The sequence below is a fragment of the Salvelinus sp. IW2-2015 genome, unplaced genomic scaffold, assembly GCF_002910315.2.
Source record: "Salvelinus sp. IW2-2015 unplaced genomic scaffold, ASM291031v2 Un_scaffold2603, whole genome shotgun sequence".
NCBI classification, from domain to species: Eukaryota; Metazoa; Chordata; class Actinopteri; order Salmoniformes; family Salmonidae; genus Salvelinus; species Salvelinus sp. IW2-2015.
This window is the reverse complement of record NW_019943911.1, coordinates 96,836-108,675: the sequence shown is the minus strand read 5'-3', so window position 1 is coordinate 108,675 and position 11,840 is coordinate 96,836. Positions and strand designations below refer to the sequence as shown.

At 42.0% G+C, this 11,840-nt stretch overlaps 1 protein-coding gene and 1 long non-coding RNA gene across 2 annotated transcripts in view; both read left to right on the top strand.

The window, feature by feature from the left end:
- Nucleotides 1-11,840, top strand: part of LOC112074360 (protein mono-ADP-ribosyltransferase PARP8) — a 76,730-nt gene that overhangs the window by 15,949 nt on the left and 48,941 nt on the right.
- LOC139025383 (uncharacterized) lies at nt 8,328-11,331 on the top strand. The gene is made up of 3 exons (XR_011476953.1): nt 8,328-8,415; nt 11,118-11,204; nt 11,288-11,331. It is a non-coding gene; the product is annotated as an uncharacterized lncRNA (long non-coding RNA).

The window sequence follows — 11,840 nt, the reverse complement described above, 5'->3', positions numbered from 1 at the left end:
ATTTATTCTGAAGAATGACCTGTCCGGGACCTGTCGGGTTGATTGACAGACATCTGTCAGTCACTCTGAAGCAGACCGTTTTTCCAAAGTCCGTCGGAATCAATGAGGCCTTTTTTGTTTCTCAACCAAGACTCTTCTTTCTGTCATTTCTGCGTGTGTGTGTGTGTGTGTGTGTGTGTGTGTGTGTGTGTGTGTGTGTGTGTACTCTTTCTGTGTCATTGTGGTAGAACAGGGAAGTCACGTGTTTCCTGCCAACTGTAACATTCAGACACTTGTGAGAAACGCCAAACATGAAGGTTCTTTTAATAGGCCTGTCCCCGAGAGTCGGCGTCTTTTTAAAATGTGTATTTTTCCATATATGGACACACCCTATGTGTTTTAATAAAATCAACTATATGTACTGAGACTGTCTGTTTTTAAGCACATAGTTTGATTAAATAATGAAGAGGGAGTCAGAGATCAAGATGTCTTAACCAGAAGAAAACCTGACCCTCCTCTGATTCTGCCTGCCGTTATGCTCCTGAAGTTACTGGTAATAGGCTACACCAGCGGTCGGAAAACCTTTTCCATTCGGAGCACCAAGTTATCTTACCATTTCTACTGATCTCCGTGCCAGTTATGATTTTCATATGCACGTTTAATTTTATAATAGTCTATCTCAAAATCATTATCATGTGGTTAGTCTACATTCAATCGAAAGCCAAATTAAAACGTATTCAAATCTACAAGTAACTTCTATTGTCAACTGTGTAAAAATAGCCTACATGAAGCCAACGAAGAAAACCATTGCAGACTGCAGGTAGAAAATATCCTGCTTTTTRAATATAAATATCCTATACATCACATTGGCTATGCAATGACCTGGAAACATGTTATCAACTGTCCAGCCGGAACGGCAGCAAACTTGCAGCATTGTATAAAATATTGTGGGCCCTCGGTTTCCCCCGCCACTGAGCTCAGGACAGACACAGCTGTAGGCTATTTGCGCAAAGGGATAAGAAGTAATCAGGTGTTTGGTGACGTTTCCACTGGATCAGAGCATTACATTTTTAAATRCATTTGAGGAACCCTCGTCGCTGGGGGTGTTTTGAGACAGCAGTGCCYACTACTACGATTTCGAAGTCGCCGTCGGCAACCAAATCATGTGAAGCGTGGGATTGGGCGGATTTCCTCGTCCTTCTCGCCAGCCGTGATTTTGGGCAGCTTCACGGTAAGAAATGTGACTGTTTTTGCGCCAGGAACAATGTCCTATCCCAGAGCTAGAGTAAATGACATTACTAAGCTGCTCCTGAATGTACTACACCAGGACATGGACATTATCGTAGTCCATGTGGGTTTTAATGACATTACTAAGCTGCTCCTGAATGTACTACACCAGGACATGGACATTATCGTAGTCCATGTGGGTTTTAATGACATTACTAAGCTGTGTGGTTCTTAATGACATTACTAAGCTGCTCCTGAAATGTACTACACCAGGACATGTGGGTTTTAATGACATTACTAAGCTGCTCCTGAATGTGTACTACACCAGGACATGTGGGTTTTAATGACATTACTAAGCTGCTCCTGATGTACTACACCAGGACATGTGGGTTTTAATGACATTCTAAGCTGCTCCTGAATGTACTACACCGGGCATGTGGGTTTTAATGACATTACTAAGCTGTCCTGAATGTACTACACCAGGACATGTGGTTTTAATGACATTACTAAGCTGCTCCTGAATGTACTACACCAGGACATGTGGGTTTTAATGACATTACTAAGCTGCTCCTGAATGTACTACACCAGGACATGTGGGTTTTAATGACATTACTAAGCTGCTCCTGAATGTACTACACCAGGACATGTGGGTTTTAATGACATTACTAAGCTGTCCTGAATGTCTACACCAGGACATGTGGGTTTTAATGACATTACTAAGCTGCTCCTGAATGTACTACACCAGGACATGTGGGTTTTAATGACATTACTAAGCTGCTCCTGAATGTACTACACCAGGACATGTGGGTTTTAATGACATTACTAAGCTGCTCCTGAATGTACTACACCAGGACATGTGGGTTTTAATGACATTACTAAGCTGCTCCTGAATGTACTACACCAGGACATGTGGTTTTAATGACATTACTAAGCTGCTCCTGAAAGTACTACACCAGGACATGTGGGTTTTAATGACATTACTAAGCTGCTCCTGAATGTACTACACCAGGACATGTGGGTTTTAATGACATTACTAAGCTGCTCACTGAATGTACTACACCAGGACATGTGGGTTTTAATGACATTACTAAGCTGCTCCTGAATGTACTACACCAGGACATGTGGGTTTTAATGACATTACTAAGCTGCTCCTGAATGTATACACCAGGACATGTGGGTTTTAATGACATTACTAAGCTGCTCCTGAATGTACTACACCAGGACATGTGGGTTTTAATGACATTACTAAGCTGCTCCTGAATGTACTACACCAGGACATGTGGGTTTTAATGACATTACTAAGCTGCTCCTGAATGTACTACACCAGGACATGTGGTTTTAATGACATTACTAAGCTGCTCCTGAATGTACTACACCAGGACATGTGTGGTTTTAAATTTAATGACATTACTAAGCTGCTCCTGAATGTACTACACCAGGACATGGACACTGATTCTATCGTAGTCCATGTGGGTTCTAATGACATAATGAAGGGCAGCTCTGAACAGTTGAAACTGGATTTCAAAGAGCTGATTGACTCTCTGCTAGACACTAACAAAAGACCCATCATATCTGGCCCTGTGTCCTTCTCTGAATCGTGGCATTGAACACTTTAGCCAGATTATTTCTCTTCACACCTGACTACGTSATTATTGCAGCTCAATGGGTTTAACGTTTGTTGAAATAATGTAATCAAACATTGTACATTTTAACCGTTAATTTCCATCACTCCTAATGTAGGCTACTATTGGTGATATGAGGAATTGATAGACACTAACAATCAAAGGGCAAACAATTCACGTTCTGGAGAGAGACGTGTAACAGACAAGGGGTCTCCTGTGCCATGATTCATTTTTTTTTGTCYATTTGCCACTGCACGACTAAATACATAYTGGTCAACCAACAGCCTATTGACCAAACAATCAACCACTTGATTCAATGGGGGTCAGTCATAGTTCTTAAATGGTTCTTCCTCTGCTCTTAAAGGTAAACTCTTACCCAATTTTTGTATTTTTATTAATATTATTATTATTATATATTTTTTTGAAGAACCTTTAGTTAAACGTGGGGTTCTTGACGTGGCATCGACGGTACTTCAGAATAACCCTTTCATGGCACACAGCAAATTGACAAAGTGTTAACTAGTGTTGATTTTTCCTGTGTCACATTTCTAGTGTTGATTCAAGAATTAAATTTAACACTCAGTGGTGTAAAAAATAACCCCAGTGTTGGTGTTAATAACCAGAGTTCAACCAAAACCATGCTCCTAGCATTATATTTCCCAGCATGCTCTATTGCAGGTTGATATCCTTTCTTACATTTTCTAGATATTGAAACAAAGTTCTATCTTTTTTTTGCATTGATTTTAATCTTATTCTACTCAAATATAAATGGCRTACATTTTTCTAAACTATTCCAATCTGTTACTTGGACTTATTGCAACCAGAACTGAAATGGTTGTTTTAGTGGATTCCAATAGGAATTACACGTTGCAAGCCAGAGTAATGTGACTTGCAAGCATGATGTGGCCTGTAAACCATGATTTTCCAGGCCACTGTAAAACTAGGCCCACAAAAGAAGACCTTAGGAAAKATGTATTGTGTCGTGGAAATTCTAATCAAGTAAGGGAGAAGAGACTTTCAATTTCTTCAAACAATCAACTTTTTAATATCGATTTAATTATTGTAATAAAGTTAGCTGGTCATCGACCAGTGATCGTTGAGAGCATGAATAATACAGAAACGAAAAGGGGTTTATATAGAAACCCAAACACTTCTTATTCATGGCTGGTTCCACCCCTCCCTGGCAGGGGGCTACCTTGTTTTCTTCTTGTGGCTCTGTGTATCAAAACGAAAGAATAAACACAACCCCTTAAAGACATAATCTCTTAAAAACGAACAAGAGTGGATGGATGTTGGTCGTTTCCAACAGGTAACAACAGGTAACAGGTGAGATCCTAATGACTCCCTTCTGCTGATTGAATTGTCAGCGATGCTCAAGCCAGTCTCAGTTCACTTCATGTCACTACACAGCGGTGCTTGTGGAAGATTGGACTGAAGGATTGGACTGAAGAACTGTGGTCCACTCTGAGAGGCTCTTCGTCTTATGCCGTGTGACCAAGTTACTCCAAAAGCAAAGAGGATTTGGAAAAATGCAGGTGTATTCTGTTCCTCCAGTTGGTCTCTATCCCAAGGCCTTGACCATGAGCCCAGACCAGCTGCGGAGAGGGAACGTGGAAGAGGGGACCCATCCTTTCTCAAAACAACAGCATTGGTAGAATAGAAATGTCTTACTATTGTTAAGCATATAATTATTAACTATTAATATTAAACAAAATCAGGTAAATGTCATTTTTCTCTCGCACAATTGTTAAATAATTGAATATTAATGACAACATATTCACTTACAATCTCACTTGATAAAAGACACAGGACTGAAAAATGAACGAATGCAACAAAGTCTCTGTCACTAGTAAACAAAGTCATGGGTGGTACTGGTAACTCAAAAAATTCACTCTAAAAGCACCCTGGGAAATATGAAATAAGGCTTAACCTWCAACAGGCCTGTTCAATGCTGGTCCTGGAATGACGAAAACAACATGTCTGGTTTTTGGATTTTTCTATGGCTCTTCTTGTTTGGTTCTAACTTGTACCTTTTTTTTATTTTTAAGAGTATACTGCTGTCGAAGATCATTGTTTTAAAAGCCTCGCCTTCTGTTGTGTACCGGTAATTTAACGGTACGTTGAATTGACATTTTAAAAGGGAGATTCATTATTTCATTATCCTCTGTTGTTTTAAGTGTCTGCGGGTATAACTCACACACAAGAGAAAGCTTTTAAATATGATATAAACTGCTTTTTAATTTTGCAGGAACAAGCAAAGCAGCAGTTAATGGGGATCCATTATAAAAAGTACACAGGGGAGTTTCTTAGCTACTGGCTGTTTGATAGATCTGTTGTCAGTCTGAATGACACACACACACACACACACACACACACACACACACACACACACACACACACACAGAGAGACACTACGCTAGCATCTGTCCATAGTCTACACTACGCGTATGTCTGAGGAACATATGTCATCATTGGATTAAGACATCAGCTGCTGACTGAGTGGTTATTTCATCAAGTCAAATTCTGTCACTCCAAACATTCAGAGTTTTTTGATTTAGCAGCAAATCAACGGGTCCTGTCACTTCAAAGCTTAACAAGGTCCCACTGGGTCTCTAGTCAGAGCTAGTGTGTGTTTAAAATGTCCTTCAAATGGTCTCTGTTGGCTTTAGCCTCCMACCTGTTAGTCATCGAACGGCCCAGACCTCAACAGTGCTCTGGCCCTGCSAATGTGAGGGAGGCAAGGGAGCAATGTCTGTTGTGTGGTCTGTTTCTGGCTGGGGGAGTGAGTTTGAGTGTTCAGAAACTGATTTTTAAGACACTGGGACAACAAACTGCAGGAAGCAGTAATGTGGAACAGGAACAACAGGTTATTCTGGGTGACAAGACTAAATCAGATCCTACATTTATCTACAGCACACAGACAAAACCTCTTCTCCTGGAAGCCTGCATCAATAGCCTTTTCCTAGGGTGTGCTAATCAAATCAATGTTTTAGCGCAATATTCCAAATGCCTGTATCGCAATAATCCCCCCCATTTTTTTTTTTTTTTTTAAATACATTTTTTTGATTTTTTAAAAATTGGCGTGTTTTGTCTTGGTCTGATCTCCATCGGTGCGTCTTCCCTCTCTGACTTCAGGCCCCTCCCCCTGCCACTCACAACAACAACAACAGATCACTTCTTCCTCTGACAAGCCGTTTCAATTCGCTATTTGCTTTTTGAGGTTTGGTCAAACCGAATCGGTCAAATTTATAAAAAAAAAAAGAAATCCCGTTTCTAACGATACCCTTTTTATGTCTCCATTGCCAAAATGTAGAACAGGGATGACCATACTAAAATGAGAATATTAATGAACGTGATTGTGGGAAATGAATGCTTAGTTTCYGTTGCGCGTTGCAGTTCGCAGCATTTTTTAGACACATACTGTTATGTGCTAGCTGTCTAGTCTCTGTTTTATAAATGTGCAACGAGCATACCAAGACTCATTTTATATAAGGAATTGGCAACTCGTTCTCATTCTGGGAAGTAAGCGTAATCTTGCCCAGGTAGGTCACTTGATCTCAACATGTAAACAAAGTGAACTGTTGTTCCAAACAGTTGGAGGCTGACAGGAGGGGGGTGTATTCATAACAGTTCAACTGTTATACCTTGTTAGCAAGCGAATAGATCCAAGTTGGATAAACTTGAAAAATAAAAGATTAACTGTCTACTCAGTAGTATTTGGGCTTGTGCTTCAGAGATTGTTGATGAGACCTGTGTTAATGTTCTAGAACCTCTSCTACCAGAAGTTGTCATTATTAGTGGTTGTGCTTGGCCTAATTTTACAATCCCTGAATTCATTAAGTTATTCCTGACTGTTTTGAAAACGCAGTGTGTTTACCTTCTTTTTTWAAAATTGTGCAACAAAGCTTATTTAGAGGGAAAAAACAAAACAAAAATGGAGATGTATATTGTGAATCGCCCATAAATTTGAAACAATCTTAGATTTTTAGGACTTACCCTAGGCCAGGGCTGCCCAAACCTCTTCCTGGAGATCTACTGTCTGTAGGTTTTCAGTCCAACCTCTTCTGGAGATCTCTGTCCTGTAGGTTTTCAGTCACCCTCTTCCTGGAGATCGACTGTCCTGTAGGTTTTAGTCCAACCCTCTTCCTGGAGATCGACTGTCCTGTAGGTTTTCAGTCCAACCCTCTTCCTGGAGATCTACTGTCCTGTAGGTTTTCAGTCAACCCCTTCTGGAGATTACTGTCTGTAGGTTTTCAGTCAACCTCTTCCTGGAGATCTACTGTCCTGTAGGTTTTCAGTCCAACCCTCTTCCTGGAGATTACTGTCCTGTAGGTTTTCAGTCCAACCTCTTCCTGGAGATGACTTGTCCTGTAGGTTTTCAGTCCAACCCTCTTCCTGGAGATCTACTGTCCTGTAGTTTTAGTCCAACCCTCTTCCTGGAGATCTACTGTCGTAGGTTTCAGTCAACCTCTTCCTGGAGATCTCCTGTCCTGTAGGTTTTCAGTCCAACCTCTTCCTGGAGATCTACTGTCCTGTAGGTTTCAGTCCAACCCTCTTCCTGGAGATCTACTGTCTGTAGGTTTTCAGTCCAACCCTCTTCCTGGAGATCTACTGTCCTGTGGTTTTCAGTCCAACCTCTTCTGGAATCTACTGTCCTGTAGGTTTCAGTCCACACTCTTCCTGAGATCTACTGTCCTGTAGGTTTTCAGTCCAACCCTCTTCCTGAGATTTACTGTCCTGTAGTTTTCAGTCCAACCCTCTTCCTGGAGATCTACGTCCTGTAGGTTTTCAGTCCAACCTCTTCCTGGAGATCTACTGTCTGTAGGTTATAGTCCAACCCTCTTCCTGGAGATCTACTGTCCTGTAGGTTTTCAGTCCACTCTTCTGGAGATCTACTGTCCTGTAGGTTTTCATCAACCCTCTTCCTGGAGATCTACTGTCCTGTAGGTTATCAGTCAACCCTCTTCCTGGAGATCTAACTGTTCCTGTAGGTTTTCAGTCCAACCCTCTTCCTGGAGATCTACTGTCCTGTAGGTTTTCAATCCAACCTCTTCTGGAGATCTACTGTCCTGTAGGTTATCAGTCCAACCCTCTTCTGGGAGATCTACTGTCCTGTAGGTTTACAGTCCAACCCTCTTCCTGGAGATCTACTGCCTGTAGGTTTCAGTCCAACCCTCTTCCTGGAGATCTACTGTCCTGTAGGTTTTCAGTCCAACTCTTCCTGGAGATCTACTGTCCTGTAGGTTTCAGTCCAACCCTCTTCCTGGGATCTTCTGTCCTGTAGGTTTCAGTCCAACCTCTTCCTGGAGATCTACTGCCTGTAGGTTTTCAGTCCAACCTCTTCCTGGAGATCTACTGTCCTGTAGGTTATCAGTCCAACCCTCTTCCTGGAGATCTACTGTCCTGTAGGTTATCAATCCAACCCTCTTCCTGGAGATCTACTGCCCTGTAGTTTTCAGTCCAACCCTAATTTAACACACCTGATTCTACTAATTATCTGCTCAACAAGACCTTAACTAGCTGAATCAGATATAGTAAATTAGGGTTGGACTGTAAACCTACAGGACAGTAGATCTCCAGGAAGAGGGTTGGACTGAAAACCTACAGGACAGTAGATCTCCAGGAAGAGGGTTGAGCAGCCCTGTCCTAGGCGGTGCTTTCTTACCCAGTCTATTGTTGGGTTAATTGAAAAATTACACTCCCACTTTGAGTTTTGTGAATGAATAACTCCTGAACGTTGAAATGAAATGCGTAAAATAGGATTCAGTACATTGTAACTCCAAGAACCCCTGTCCTAAGCAGCAGGTGTTTAAGCCTATTTCACTGGTGGAGAATCAGTCAATCTGGCTTAAACCACCGGAAGTGTTGTGGTGGCAACCATGCCAAACTACCGTGTCCTCCCCTGGGGGATCGATCCTCTTTCTAAACCACGCCGTATATATAGTTGAAGTCGGAAGTTTACATACACCTTAGCCAAATACATTTCAACTGAGTTTTTCACAATTTCCTGACATTTAATCCTAGTAAAAATTCCCTGTCTTAGGTCAGTTAGAATCAGCACTTTATTTTAAGAATGTGAAATGTCAGAATAATATTAAAGCGAATTATTTATTTCAGCTTTTATTTATTTCATCACGTTCCCAGTGGGTCAGAAGTTTACATGCACTCAATTAGTATTTGGTAGCATTGCCTTTAAATTGTTTAACTTGGGTCAAACGTTTCGGGTAGCCTTCCACAAGCTTCCCACAATAAGTTGGGTGAATTTTGGCTCATTCCTCCTGACAGAGCTGGTGTAACTGAGTCAGATTGGGATGGTGTTCTTCGGCTTGCAAGCCTCCCCCTTTTCCTCCAAACAAAACGATGGTCATTATGGCCAAACAGTTCTATTTTTGTTTCATCAGACCAGAGGACATTTCTCCAAAAAGTACGATCTTTGTCCCCATGTGCAGTTGMAAACCGTAGTCTGGCTTTTTTATGATGGTTTTGGAGCAGTGGCTTCTTCTTTACTGAGTGGCCTTTCAGGTTATGTCGATATAGGACTCGTTTTACTGTGGATATAGATACTTTTGTACTTATTTCCTCCAGCATCTTCACAAGGTCCTTTGCTGTTGTTCTGGGATTGATTTGCACTTTTCGCACCAAAGTACGTTCATCTCTAGGAGACAGAACGCATCTCCTTCCTCCATCTGTACAAACAATAGTACGCAAGTATAAACACAATGGGACCACGCAGCCGTCATACCGCTCAGGAAGGAGATGCGTTCTGTCTCCTAGAGATGAACGTACTTTGGTGCGAAAAGTGCAAATCATCCAGAACAACAGCAAAGGACCTTGTGAAGATGCTGGAGGAAATAAGTACAAAATATCTATATCCACAGTAAAACGAGTCCTATACGAATAACCTGAAAGGCCACTCAGTAAAGAAGAAGCCACTGCTCCAAAACCATCATAAAAAAGCCAGACTCAGGTTTGCAACTGCACATGGGACAAAGATCGTACTTTTTGGAGAAATGTCCTCTGGCTGATGAAACAAAAATAGAACTGTTGGCCATAATGACCATCGTTTTGTTTGGAGGAAAAGGGGGAGCTTGCAAGCGAAGAAACACCATCCAATCTGACTCAGTTACACCAGCTCTGTCAGGAGGAATGAGCCAAAATTCACCCAACTTATTGTGGGAAGCTTGTGGAAGGCTACCGTGACGTTTGATCCAAGTTAAACAATTTAAAGGCAATGCTACCAAATACTAATTGAGTGCATGTAAACTTCTGACCCACTGGGAACGTGATGAAATAAATAAAGCTGAAATAAATAATTCGCTTTAATATTATTCTGACATTTCACATTCTTAAAATAAAGTGCTGATTCTAACTGACCTAAGACAGGGAATTTTTACTAGGATTAAATGTCAGGAAATTGTGAAAAACTCAGTTGAAATGTATTTGGCTAAGGTGTATGTAAACTTCCGACTTCAACTATATATACGGCGTGGTTTAGAAAGAGGATCGATCCCCAGGGGAGACACGGTAGTTTGGCATGGTTGCCACCACAACACTTCCGGTGGTTTAAGCCAGATTGACTGATTCTCCCCCAGTGAAATAGGCTTAAACACCTGCTGCTTAGGACAGGGGTTCTTGAGTTACAATGTACTGAATCCTATTTTACGCATTTCATTTCAACGTTCAGGAGTTATTCATTCACAAAGCTCAAAGTGGGAGTGTAATTTTCAATTAACCCAACAATAGACTGGGTAAGAAGCACCGCTAGGACAGGGCTGCTCAACCCTCTTCCTGGAGATCTACTCGTCTGTAGGTTTTCAGTCCAACCCTCTTCCTGGAGATCTACTGTCCTGTAGGTTTCCAGTCCAACCCTAATTTAACTATATCTGATTCAGCTAGTTAGAGTCTTTGTTGAGCAGATAATTAAGTAGAATCAGGTGTGTTAAATTAGGCGTTGGACTGAAACCTTCACAGGCAGTAGATCTCCAGGAAGAGGGTTGGATTGATAACCTACAGGACAGTAGATCTCCAGGAGAGGGTTGGACTGATAACCTACAGGACAGTAGATCTCCAGGAAGAGGTTGGACTGAAAACCTACAGGGCAGTAGATCTCCAGGAAGAGGGTTGGACTGAAACCCTACAGGACAGAGATCTCCAGGAAGAGGGTTGGACTGAAAACCTACAGGACAGTAGATCTCCAGGAAGAGGGTTGGACTGAAAACCTACAGGACAGTAGATCTCCAGGAAGAGGGTTGGACTGAAACCTACAGGGCAGTAGATCTCCAGGAAGAGGGTTGGACTGTAAACCTACAGGACAGTAGATCTCCAGGAAGAGGGTTGGACTGATAACCTACAGGACAGTAGATCTCCAGGAAGAGGGTGGATGAAAACCTACAGGACAGTAGATTCTCCAGGAAGAGGGTTGGACTGAAAACCTACAGGACGGTAGATCTCCAGAAGAGGTTGGACTGATAACCTACAGGACAGTAGATCTCCAGGAAGAGGGTGGATGATAAACTACAGGACAGTAGATCTCCAGGAAGAGGGTGGACTGAAACCTACAGGACAGTAGATTCCAGGAAGAGGTTGGACTGAACTACAGGACAGTAGATCTCCAGGAAGAGGGTTGGACTGAAAACCTACAGGACGGTAAGATCTCCAGGAAGAGGGTTGGACTGAAAACCTACAGGACAGTAGATCTCCAGGAAGAGGGTTGGATGAAAACTGAAAACTACAGGACAGTAGATCTCAGGAAGAGGGTTGGACTGATAAACCTACAGGAAAGTAGATATCCAGGAAGAGGGTTGGACTGAAAACTACAGGACAGTAGATCTCCAGGAAGAGGGTTTGGACTGAAAACCTACAGGACAGTAGATCTCCAGGAAGAGGTTGGACTGATAACTACAGGACAGTAGATCTCCAGGAAGAGGGTTGGACTGAAAACCTACAGGACAGTAGATCTCCAGGAAGAGGGTTGGACTAACAATACAGGACAGTAGATTTTGATCTCCTCTC